The following is a 13,442-nucleotide window of genomic DNA, read 5'->3' as shown; positions in this document are numbered from 1 at the left end:
TTTATTATTATAATCATTCCAGTTGGTGGGAGGAGGAATCTGTCTCACTGAGGCTTTGATTTGCAGTTTCCTGGTGGCTAGTGATGATGTGTTGAGCATCTTTTCATGTATTTACTAGCCATTTGTACATCTTTGGAGAAATGCCTATTCAGATGCTTTCTCTGTTTTTAAAGTGGTTGTCTTTTTTATTATTGAGTTGTAGGAATCTTTTTGTGTATTCTAGATATAAGTCCCTTATTAGATTCATAATTTGTAGTGTTATTTTTTTCTCCTCTCATTCTCTGGGTTGTCTTTTCACTGTTTTAATATATATGCTTTTTATTTTACATAGGCTACATGCCGAATATGGGGCTCAAACTCATGACCCTGAGATCAGGAGTCACGCTCCACTGACTGAGCCAGCCAGGTGCCCCTTCACTGTCTTAATATTAAAATCCCTCTTAAAGCACAGACATTTTTAATTTCGGTGAAGTCCATTTTGTCTGTTGTGTTGCTCCTGCTTTTGGTGTCCTGCCTATAAGAATCCGTTGCTGAAATGCTAGGTCATGAAGATTACCCTTATTTTTTCTCTAAGAATTTTATAGTTTTTGATCTTCTATTTAGGTCTTTGATTCATTTCGTGTTAAATCATTGTTATTGGGAAACATTCCTTTATGCAATAGACCCAGTTACGCATTGTGTACACTTTGTTTATACAACGCTTTTTAAATCAATTAAAATAAGAAAGGAGAAGAAAGGCATTTATACTCGTTTTTATGATTATATTTACCATTGCTCTTACACTGGGGATTGGGTCTGTTAAGCACCGTAGGCTGTCATGCTGGAAGTTGATCTCAGACTTCAATTTTGAAACAATTTCGGTTGACAGGCTTTTTTCTTTCACTGCTGTGAATGGGTCATCCCACTGCTTTCTGGCCTCCATATTGTCTGATGAGAAATCAGCTGACACTGTTTTTGAGGAACCTGTGTATGCGATGATTTGCTGCTGCTTGCTTCTTCATTTCTCTTTGTATTTGGCTTTTGACATTTTGATTGTGATGTTTTTCAGTCTGGTCTCTCTGGATTTATCCTACCTGGAGTTTGCTGAGGTTCTTGGATGTATAGATGAATGTGTTAGATGAATATGGGGGTGTTAGGGCCACAATTTCTTCAAATATCTTTTTCTGGACTCCATAACATATATGTTGGTATGCTTAATTGTGTTCCACGTTTCTCTGGAAGTCATTTTTTCCTCTCTTTTCTTCAGATTGCTTCATCTGTTCATCTGTCTTCTAGTTTGCTCTCTTTTCTGACAGCTCAGAATTAACTGAGCCACTTCAGTTAATTTTTTCATTTTAGTTATTGTATGTTTTAAAATTTTTAATTTTAAGTAGGTTCAATGCTCAGTGTGGGGCCCAAAATCATTACCCCAAGATCAGGTGTCTCCTGCTCCACCTACTGAGCCAGTCCAGGTACCCCAGTTACTGTACTTTTTGACTCCAGAATTTTTCATTTAGTTCTTTTTAAAAAATTTCTAGCTCTTACATCTCTTTTTATAGTCTCTGTTTAAATGTTGTCATATTTTCCTTTATTTCTTTTAAGCATGGTTTCTTTTAGTCCTTTGAACATACTTGTAATAGCTGTGTTGAAGTCTTTGCTAACTAAGTCTGACACGTGGACCAAGCCAGTTTCTTTTGGTTGCTTCTTCCCCCATCCCCACCCTGGTGTATGGGCCACAGTTTCCCATCTTTCCACCAGTCCTGTAAACTTTTGTGGGGGTGGGGGGAGACTGGATCTTTCATCTAATGTAACAACTTTGGATACTGACTCCCCACTACCCATACCTGGCGGCTATTGTTGCTTGCTTGTCTGCCTCGCTACTAGCTGGCTAGACTGCTGTAATGAAATCCATTTTCCTTGCAATGTGTCGCCTGTGATTTCATACTCTTCAGAGGGTACAGGTTTAGTCATATCTTTGTTAAGCTGTCTCCCTCTGTTGGTATCCCATGCAAATATTAGTCTCCACTGATTGTTGGCTGATTGCCTTACTGTTTCAGGTGATGCTCTGGGATTTAATTGCCCCACAGTCTGAGCCAATTCAGTTTTCCTCCTTTCTAGGAGGGAATGTTTGAGTTCAGTCTTTGAGGTTTGTTCTGATTCCAGGGAGGCTCTTAGCTGTCTCTTTCCCTGATTCTTTCTGATAAACTGCTAGCTGGTTTAAAGTTTAGCTTGTTGCTCTCATGAGATTAACCAGCCTCTTACTTGCTTACTGCCTTGCTCTCCATTGTTTTTAGTGCACTCTCAGATTTGAACTTCCCTGTACTCTGTTCGAAATAAAGTCAGTTCACTTTGAGAGAAACTTGAAGCTTTTTGATGGCCTGCCTCTCCCCCTGGGCAAAACCTTTACATCATTACTTCAGAACGGGGGGTGAAAATGGCTCAAATATGTCAGCGACACCCCTGCTTCATGAGTAGGGTGCTGGGTGGGAGCAGCAGCCTCTGGTGTTCTCACCTTGTCTCTCCTGGTGTGGAACCTCAGTCTTATGAGCGAGATGGAATGAGGGCCATTAGGAGCACATTATTCTTGGTCTGAAGAATCTGTGGCCACATTTCTCCACAAGAACTTGGATAGAAGAAAGGAGCCCTGGACATCTCAGTGGCTTGCGCCTGCAATACAGGCCCTGCAAGTCATAGTTGGGGATGAGGAGAAATGCTAGCTCTCTTCCCTGTCTTGCGGCAGATAGCTTGATTGGGAGGTTGGAGGAGAGAGCCCTGTATTCTTGGCTGCACCCACGTGGAATGGAGCTTCTGTCCTGCTGAGCTGGCCCAAAATGCCACAGACTCTGTTCTTAGTGAGATATAGTAGAGTTTCTTTAATAAGTGTTTCTTCATTTACTGTATACCCTTAGGACAATTCTGGGGACCTCAAAAAAATTTTTATGTAATTTTCACTGGTTATTGGTTTCACTGGGGAGAATATCCAAAGAGCTTCTGATGCCAGCATTCCAGAAGTCGTTTTTAATTTAAAATTATTCCTTGCCGGCAGCCACTTAAAATCTCACACTTGAGAATCCCTTGGAAAGGATGCTGGAATTTATTGAAGGTTTAATGTTCATATAAAAGCCTCCAGTACCCTAATTGTATACATACATATGACCTGACAGACACTTAGCATGGAGAAGTTTTGAATAAGAGTGTTTAACCAATTACCAAGCATTTCTAAATGAATACGTTTTTTGCTGCAATGAAAAAAACTTAGAATGCAGGATGTGGTTCTTTTGTGATGCCATAATAGGAAGTTACCCATAGGAAGCAGCAGTGAGTGTACATAGTGATTTTATTTAAAAATTTTTAATTTAATTTTTTTAGTGACGTACAATTGATCCACAGTGTTACTTTTGTATATGGTGATTTGGTGACAAAAATTAAGGTCTGTGTGTGTTTAATAGTGGTGGTAATAGAATATGAGCATTTGAATTTAACAAAGATTAATTCAACCCCTTCATTTGCATTAGCCTGAGTTACTGATGGAATGTGAAGCTGTCTAGAGCTAGCCTCACAGTTGGGGGCAGGAGAACCTGTGCTTAATAGCTGCCTTGACTGGTTTTGTGTCGAATTTATCATACTTGTGAGAAGCATGAGGAGTCCTATGTTAATGATAATGGCAGTGCTAGTGGAGCTAAGAAAAGAAAGTCCTTTACTCTTGAGCAAAGACTACATTTTAAAATTGCTTAGGGATATTTAGGTTTATAGCTGTGGACTCAGCTATATTGAAAATAACTTGCTGCATTTTAAATTCCTGAAACATTAAATCTCATCTCCCACTGAACAATAGTTTTTTATAGCATAGTTTTTGATTATGCTGTATTTCTTAAGGATATAGTGCTAGTGTTTTAGAAGAAAATTCTGTGGTCATAGCTATTAGCAATGTTGTAAAAGAATAATATCAACAGGTGGAAATTTTAAATAAAGTGAAGAATCCAGTTTTATAAAATGTGTTTTTGTATCAAAAACTTTTTGATAAGAGTTCATCTTGGAGTTGGGGATATGGTGAGGTTAATCATAGCTTTTTCCTTATTTTCCATCATTATTGATGGTGGTTAAAACTGTAGAACCCTGGAGCTCGTACGTGGGGTAGAATCCTGGCTGTACCATTTTGACTGCCTATTTAATCATTCTGCCCTAGTTTCTTTACTCCCGAAAAGAGGGCCAATAATAGACTTGTTCTGAGGATTAAATAATTTTATACATATAACAGAATAGTGTCTGACACAAAACAAACACTCAAATGTTTGCTCTTATCACTATTAATAAGAAAAAAAATTAAAAATATTTTAATGTGTGTTTTTTTTTTTAATGTTTTCTTTATTTCTGAGAGTGAGCGCCCATGAGCAGGGGAGAGTCCTAGAGAGAGGGAGTTACAGAATCTGAAACAGGCTCCAGGCTCTGAGCTGGCTGTCAGCACAGAGCCCGATGCGGAGCTCGAACCCACGAACCGTGAGATCATTACCTGAGCCAAAGTTGGACGCTTAACCGACTGAGCCACCCAGACACCCCTTTAATGTTTATTTTTGAGAGAGAGAGGTAGAGCATGAGTGGGGGAGGGGAGCAGAGGATCCAGAGGGGGCTCCACACTGACAGCAGAGAGCGCTATGCGGGGCTTCAACTCATGAATTATGAGATCATGACCTGAGCTGAAGTTGGATGCCCAATGACTAAGCTACATAGGTGCCCTTATAAGAAAAAAAATTTAATTTTTATTTTTGAGAGAGAGTGCATGGGACGAGAAGAGAGAGCGAGAGAGAAAGAGAAAGAAAACTTCCAGCAGGTTCCGCACTGTCAGTGTAGAGCCTGATGTCAGGCTCAAACTCGTGAACCGTGAGCCGAAATCAAGAGTAAGACACATAATCGACTGAGCCACCTATGTAACCCCAGTAAGAAAATTTTTATTTAAAATCTGAGGTATGTCAACCTGGCTGTAGTAGTATTGAAATTGGGGAATGGGAAAGGAAAAATAAGTCAGGGCTGATTGAGGATGACCTTGAATAGTACTTACGGAAAAGGTAGAGAGGAGGATGGCACTAAAGGTTTTAGAGACTGACAGTATTGGATTAATTTACAGTTAATATGCTAAACAGATTGGTAGTGTGGAGATCAGCCAGGAAGCTGTTAAAATTGGAGTCTCTTAAAGTGGAGTGGGAATGGAAAAGATAATTTTGGACACATTATAAAAGAGAGAGATGGGAGGGGAGAGGGTTTGTTTGATTTTGTTGTTGCTGCTAACTCCCTCCACCCTATTTTTTCTTTTGAGCACCTAACTGTTGTCTGTCAGTGAATCCTTCAGATACAACGATGACTACAGCTCATAGAACTTCTACCCTTATGGAACTTTGTTTTTGTAGGGAGTGTGATCATCACACAGATGGTTTAAGGAAAGTAGCTGGCTCTCAGAGCCTCAGATAGGAGTACTTGAGGAGTGCTCAGGTGAGTTGAGCGCTGGTGAAGGTGAATTCATATGGGCAGAACTAAGCAGACTGCTTTGTTCAGAGGCTTCAGAATCCTTGTGAAAGGAGTACGTTTAAAGGAACAAGAAGGCAGATTGAATGGAGTTAGAACAGACAGCCAGGGTATAGTTGCAAAGTGAGGCTGGAGTTGGGTATTTGAGGACCTTGTAGACTGTTAAAGAAGCATTTTGGTCTTCATCCTGGTCTTTGAAGATCTTTAAGCAGGGCCTCATGGTATGATACAGTTTACATTTTAATGTCATAGTGATCGTTTCTAATACTAAAAAGATAAACCATAATTGGAGGGATGTGTACAAGTTTGATATAGTAACCATGATTTTAAGAGAAAGATCACAATCTCTCATCCTTGTTCCCTCCACATCCCTTTTTTTCCATTTTAATTCTCCCCCTTTGAATTCAGAGAGAACATCTTGGGAGCTGTGAAGAACCTTCATGGTTGAAATGGAAGAGCCAGTGGCTTTAGAGTCTAACACGTTAGTAACTACAGTCTTGGACAAGCTCAGGTTACTTAATCTTTTAGCTTCAGTTTGTCTGTTAAATTGGACTAGTAGCCATATGGGATAGGTGTCATGGCGATTACTTAAGTGTATAACAATTTATTTGTATAACAATAAAGCACCTACTATTGTGCCTGATACGTAAGTGCTCATAACCTTTCTAGAGTAATGTATAAATTAAGATGGAAATGTAAGGGAGCCTGTGATACTGTAGTTTATAATAAATATATACTTCGTCTTCTTTCCAGTTTCTGGCACAGAGCTTCAGAAACCCTAGGAATTTCCTAAGTGGTGAGGGTATTTTATGTTAATGAAGTAACTTTTGGAAAGCCCCTAAGGATTGGGAACTGATTGCCAGGGGAACGGACCATGTGACTAGAGTGTTGGAACTTTCAGCCCCTTTCCCTTCTACCTCCTTGGGCCATGGGAGAGACTAGAGATTGAGTTCAACCTTCAACAGCCAGAGGTTTAATTAGTCATGCCTTTGTAGTGAAACCTCCATAAAACCCCAAAAAAGGTGGGGTTCAGAGAGCTTTTGGACTGGCAAACAACTGGAAATCGGGGGGGGGGATGGTGGGCCCAGAAAGAACATAGAAGCTCCTTGCCCTTTCCCCATACGTTATCTTACACATCTCTTCCATCTAGCTGTTTCTGAGTTACATGCCTTTAATAATAAACTGTAATCTAGTAAGTAAAATGTTTCTCTGAGTTCTGTGAGGTGCTGTAGCAAATTAATTGAACCCAAGGCTTAGGGGTCATTGGAACCTCCTGTCCATAGCCCTTTAGAAACATCGGTGACAACTTGGACTTGTGACTCGCAGTTGAAGTGGGGGACAGGGGATAATCATGTTTACAAATGAGGTTACCTAAAAATTAGAGTCAGGATTATTCCCAGTAATTATTTTTACTCCCATTTTGATGTCTTCTTAGGGATTAAAAAAAAATCCTGGAAGTCCAGCTATTGGTGTAGATAATTAACTGTGCATAACTATTTGTTTTTATTTTGTGTTCTTTGTTTTTGGGCTTTGGCATTCTCTCTGTGTCTGTGAAAGTGTGTAAAACCTGCAATAGCTGTGTATGTCCTTTCTCATGTAGTACATGTAGTAGAAAAACTTCTATGTAGGATAGGATACGTTTTCTTCCAAGTAACCATGCATACATAAGAAGTTGACATTTAATATTGAATCTGTCATAGCAGTAGAAATACCAGTTTAAAATTCACAAAGTTCTAAATACTATTGGCCTAAATATGAGTATCATTATATGCAAAAATGGTGGTTATTTTTTTTAATGTTTATTTTTGAGAGAGCGTAAGTGGGGAAGGGGAAGAGTAGGGAGATTGAGGATCCAAAACAGTCTATTCCCTGACAGCAGCGAGCCTGATGTGGGGCTTGAGCTCAGGAACCACAAATCATGAAGTCAGACACTCAGCTGACTGAGACACCCAGGTGCCCCGAAAATGGTGGTTATTTTGAAATCAAGCTTAGTACTAAAAAGCTGTTTCACACTACAAATGAAGATGGAATAATTTTTACATTTCACATTAACATTTTAAACTGATAAGAACAGATACTACACTTGATCTTAGCCAAAAGTTTGAGAAGCAATCACACATTAACATTTTAAGTGTGCATAATTTCAATTCTGCCTTTCCTCTATATGCTAGTGTATCGATTGCAAAATAATAGTTTGTCTAAGACCATTGTAATTACAATTTTCATTTTGTAGTTATCAGTAGAAGTAATGAGTTCTGATGCCTGGTGAAGGCTAAGTACAGCTTGTTTCATAGTTAATGTCTCTCGCCTCTGGTGAGTCAAGTATTTTAAGAAGGGAAAAACAAGTTATGGATGTCAGTTAAACATAAAAAGGTATTAGAAAAGAAACAAAAAGTAATTTTCCCCTTTGGTTTTGGTACATAATAGGTAAAATTCACAACTTAAGATAATTTCCATGGATGAGTTTAGGGATGATCTATCACATTGGTTTTTTTGTTTTTGTTTTTAATGTTTATTTTTGAGAGCGAGAGAGACAGGTTCTGAAGCAGGCTCTGCACTGACAGCAGAGAGCCTGATGCGGGGCTCCAACTCCCCAACTGTGAGATCATGACCTGAGGCAAAATCAAGAGTCAGGCACTTCAATGACTGAGCTACCCAGGCACCCCATCATATTGTTTTCTAAGAAACTCAATTCCTTCTGATGTCCAGTAAAGGAAATAATTTGTTGGACTGTTGGGCTTGTTTTTGCTTATTTATAAGTCTCTATCCTCCGATCTGTGATGCTGATTGTACAAGAGCAGAGAGATTTGCCTTCTGTGCTCTTCCATATTCCCTTATACTTAAAACAATTTGTGGCCTATTGTAAACACTCAACACATATTTCTTGAATGAGTAAGCATTGAGGTTTTCTTTAAGTAAACATCTTTTATTTTTCTGGATGAAAAGAAAATTTTAGAGAAGGAATTCTGGAGTGTACTCAGATCATATACATGTGTGGAATTGTAGCGGGTTTCAGTGTACTGTGTAAAAGGAGAGAGATTTTGAAATCTAGGAAACGTTTGAGCAGAGGTGGAATAATGACTGGGTAGAGAATGACCATTCTTTGTCTTGAGGGTTTCTCTGGTATTCTCTCCTGTTTGAAAGGTATTGTAGAAATTCAGTTCTGCAAACTTGAAAATGAATATGAATGGTTGCTGCTTATGAAATATTAGGTTGTTAAAAGGAAAATGACCCCAGTCTTAATCCAGGTAAAGGTGTTACTTCTCCCATCTTGGAAGATACTGAGATATGCTAAGTTCGGATATAAAAAAAAGCTGTCTTCTAAAGACCACCTAATTCTGTCATTTTGATTACATGTTATGTTACAGAAAATCCAACATCATTTCTGGTAAAACCTGAGTGAAAGGAAGGGAGAACAGTGATCCTTACAGTACTTTTGTTTTTCTGAAATAAAACTTAACACTTTATGTAAACCTTTAAACTTCACACAGTAAAATTTCACCTTGGATTTGTTGAATTTGAGTATTCCTTTTTTTTAATGTTTATTTTTGAGAAAGAGAGAGACAGAGTGTGAGCAGGGGAAGGGCAGAGAGAGAGGGAGTCACAGAATCTGGAGCAGTCTCCAGGCTCTGAGCAGTCTCCAGGCTCTGAGCTGTCAGCACAGAGTCCGATGAGGGGCTCAAACCCATGGATTACAAGGTCATGATCTGAGCCGAAGTCAGATGTTTAACTGACTGAGCCACTCAGGCACCCCTGATTTGAATAGTTTTTTATTTGCTCAGTGGAGGACATTGCTGCTTTGACTTTGTGGAAAACAAATTCTGATAGAGTCTTGGGACTGTGTCTTGAAATCAAGTAAAACAATGTGATTCCCATCTGTTCCTCCACTTAAATTGAATGGGATTTATTAAAAGTAGGAGTGTTGGAACTCCTGGGTGGCTCAGTCAATTGAGAGTCTGACTCTTTATCTCAGCTCAGGTCTTGATCTTGGGACATGAGTTTAAGCTCCACATTGGGATCTGTGCTGGGCATGCAGCCTACTTTGAATGAATGAATGAAAGGTAGCAGTGTTATTCTTGGTTAACTTAGTTATAGCATATCTTTAATTTTTTTTTCCCATTCAAATCTTTCCAAATTATATCTGAAAACATTTCCCAATTCTTACCTCAGATATTCAAGAACCCTGCACAGTACATTATAGAAAGGGAAAAGAAAGTTACATGTTTTGAGAATTACTGTGTTTTGGTATTTGCAAAAACACCTTTATTAAAATAATGCTTGTGGCATTTTTATGGGTGACATTATCTCATTTTTAAAGACTTGCAAAAATAGAGTAGATGTTACTGGCCTTTAAGATAGGCGGCTCCTTGGGGCGCCTGGGTGGCTCAGTCGTTTAAGCGTCCGACTTGGCTCGGGTCATGATCTCACAGTCTGTGGGTTCCAGCCCTGCGTGGGTTCTGTGCTGACAGCTCAGAGCCTAGAGCCTGCTTCAGATTCTGTGTCTTCCGCTCTCTCTGCCCCTCCCCTGCTTGCTCTCTGTCTCTCAAAATAAAGACATAAAAAAAGCATATAAATAAAAGATAGGCGGCTTCTAGGAGCTCCTGGGTGGCTCAGTCGGTTAAGTGTCTGACTCTTGATTTCAGCTTGGTCATAATCTCACAGTTCTTGAGTTTGAGCCCCGTGTAAGGCTCTGTGCTAACAGCTCAGAGGCTGGAGCCTGCTCCATTCTGTGTCTCCTCTCTCTCTGCCCCTCTCCCACTGAGGCTCAGTGTCTCTCTCAAAAATAAATAAACAACAACCAAAAAAGGGCAGCTTGTAAGTGGCAGAAGTGGGATTTTGAAATAAAAGTTATGTTTTAATCTGGAAGATGTTTTTCATTGCTCCTTACCTATTTCTTGTTCTTCCATTTGTCGTTTGTCAATCCTATCATACTGAGAAAAAGGTATGTTCTTAATGGGGTGGTAGAGAGATGGCTGTTAAAAATATCAGAATAGGGGCGCCTATGGTGGCTCAGTCAGTTAAACATCTGACTCTTGATTTCTGGTCTCATGCCATGATTTCATGGTTCGTTAGATTGAGCCCCACATTGGATTCTGTGCTAACAGCACAGAGCCTGCTTGGGATTCTCTCTCCCTCTCTGTTTGCCTCTCTTTCGCTCATGTTCTCTCTCTCTCTCAAACTAAATAAACTTTTTTCAAAAAAAAATAAAGAGAAATAGTATTGGTTTAATGGACATAACAGAATTTTAGACTTGGTAACTTTTAATATTTGTGCTTTGGTCAAGTTACTTCTTAGATGCTTGATTTTCTATTTATGGAAAAATACCACAAATTTTATGTAAATGTTAAAGATTTACCTTAAAAAAACTTAATTTTGGTGTGTCTCAGGATTTGTTCTCTCCCCTTGATTTTCCTGACACTTGGGGTATATATTCTGCTTCTTAACACCCCACACAAGATTGTGGCCCCCTTACTCTCAGAAAGAGGTAGTAGCCATGTGGAGGTTGTGTTTATGGGTGGGTGGGAAGCTCACAGGTAATACTGTTAACTAATTAGTCTTATCTCCCTTCACCCTATAGTGAATAATACACTGTATATCCAAAACCCCCAAGTTTTGCTTCAGTTCCAGACTTGGAGAGTCAGCTGTCTAGTGGATGTTTTTACCTCTGTTTCAGTATTCAAAACTGTACTCTTCACTGACATCACTACTACCTGCCACCATCCCCTTTGAAAAGAAATAGAAAGGGGCTCCTGGGTGGCTTAGTTGGTTAAGCGTCCGACTTTCGCTTAGGTCATGATCTCGCGGTTCGTGGGTTCGAGCCCCGTGTCGGGCTCTGTGCTGACTGCCAGCTCAAAGCCTGGAGCCTATTTCAGAGTCTGTGTCTCCCTCTCTCTCTGACCCTCCCCTGTTCACGCTGTCTCTCTCTCTCTCTCTCTCTCCTAGAAATAAATTTTAGAAGAAAAAAAAAAAAAAAAGGAAGCTTGGAGCCCAGGATTGTGTAAACCTAGGAAGCTCGGGCTCAGAAAGGGAGGGTGGAAGAGGCCAAACAGGGTGAACAGCAAGAAGCAGTTATTTGATTTGTCATTTATGAGAGCATTGATGATTTGTGAATTAGACCTTCTCTCCCCACCAAATGTACCCATTCACAAAGCTCTGCGTGTAGTTTTAGTAGAGTTAACTCTTCAAATCCATCCATAGACCTCAGTTAAAACCCACTGGCTTAAAGCAAATTTGGTAGGTTAGACTCAGCCAGATGAGGGAAAATGGAAGAAGTAAAAAGGGATACGGAGACATTCTTAAGATTTTTGGGAAAAGGGAAGGGCAGAGATTGGTGATTTTTCAGTAAGGAAGATACAAGCATATCTATAGACTAGGATTCAGGAAAGGAGTGAGGGGAGCATCATCCTTTGGGTAGAGTATACAAGCGGATCATGAACCCAGGCTGGAAAACAAACAGAAGAGATTGGAACAAATTTGAGGTGGAAAAGAATCCAGTTGAATTGATTAGCTGATAATGTTAAGTGGTAAGAAAAGAAAGTTACTCAAGTAATCTGCCAGCAGACTCAAAATGGATAAAGAAAACTATAGTTTCTCCAGGTTTTTCAAATTGTTTACTTGACATGAAGTTTTTTGTAACCTAGGGTGTATGAAAATGGGAAACAAAAGTGAAAGAGCCTGCTCAAACATTTATCTTTCTGTTTTCGCTTCACATATTAAACAGTTTTGTGTCTGTTTTTAGCCTCACCAGTACTTGATCGTATTGGTCTTAAACTTCTTTGTTGTTATACCAATTTGACAAGTGAAACAAAATCTTGTTAGAAACCCATCTCTGGGTTAAATGATTCTATTTAAATTGGAGGTTAATAAATAGGTAAACGTGGACCGTTTTGGACTAAATGAAAAGTATGGTTACCTTATAACCAAATACCTAGAACTCCTCAGCTAAAGGTTGTCAATCTCATGGCACAATTCTCAGTCTCCAGGGGAGAATTTTTGGAAAGTACTGATGCCTAGGCTTCACTCTGAAATGTAGTAATTCATTCAGTTTGAAGAGGGGTATGAACGTTAGTGTTTTTTCAAAGCTTGTCAGATGATTTTAGTATGCAACTAAGGATGGGAGCCATTGGTCTTAAATAATATAGAATTGAGGGTTTGGTGGCATCCCCCTATACACCTTTGCTGGTCAGGTAACAAAGAATTCCATTGTTAAACAGTTGTGGTCCATACCCCTGTCCTGCCTATGGGAATGCCTGTGACCTAAACCTTGCCAAAAGTGGAGAGTCAGGGTCACTTGACAAATTGGGTTGCTTTGGAGTAGTGGTATAGAGCTCAAGCTTTTTCCAAAGAAAATTTCGCCCATTTAAAGTTTCTGTTAAAAACTTGTCATAAGCTTTTTCAAAAACCATTTATAATTACCTAGTACCAGTGATAAATGTTAGTTGTGCAATCTTTCCTGAAATGGTTTTAAAAATAATACTTTGTTACCTGGTTTATGTCTTGAGTATACATATTTTTTACATTGTATTTAATATTTAATAATATTTAATAATATTTAAGACATTAGCAAGTTGAAGACAGTTTTTGCCATCCCATGATTGAATCAATATGGCAAATAAATACCTTGATAATGTCTTTGGAATCCCAGGAGAAAACTGAAATCTGTCATAAGGCTATGCTTTGATTCAAGCTGATCTACAGTTACCAGTTTAAATTGAATATGGTATCAGTGAGACTTTAGCTTTTCACCTCACCCTCTCCTTGTATAGCCATCTTCTTTTGCCTAGATTCACTGCTAATACTTAAAAAAAAATTTTAAAGTTTATTTTGAGAGAGAGAGAGAGCACAAGTGGGGAAGGGGCAGAGAGACAGAGGGAGAGAGAGAATCCGAAACAGGCTCCACACTGTCAACACAGAGCCCGATGTGGGGCTCAAACCCATAAACCACG

General features: G+C 39.3%; 1 protein-coding gene and 1 non-coding gene across 3 annotated transcripts in view; one reads left to right on the top strand and one right to left on the bottom strand.

The window, feature by feature from the left end:
- The window catches only part of USP9X (ubiquitin specific peptidase 9 X-linked), a 134,110-nt gene that overhangs the window by 21,828 nt on the left and 98,840 nt on the right, over positions 1-13,442 (top strand). The window lies entirely within an intron of this gene.
- Positions 7,423-7,609, bottom strand: LOC120248436. Its single transcript, XR_005532574.1, has one exon. It is a non-coding gene; the product is annotated as a U2 spliceosomal RNA (small nuclear RNA).

The sequence above is a fragment of the Hyaena hyaena genome, unplaced genomic scaffold (assembly GCF_003009895.1).
Source record: "Hyaena hyaena isolate Hyena2069 unplaced genomic scaffold, ASM300989v1 scaffold_12, whole genome shotgun sequence".
Lineage (NCBI taxonomy): Eukaryota > Metazoa > Chordata > Mammalia > Carnivora > Hyaenidae > Hyaena > Hyaena hyaena.
Note: the sequence above shows the minus strand (reverse complement) of the source record. Positions and strands in the feature narration are given on the sequence as shown.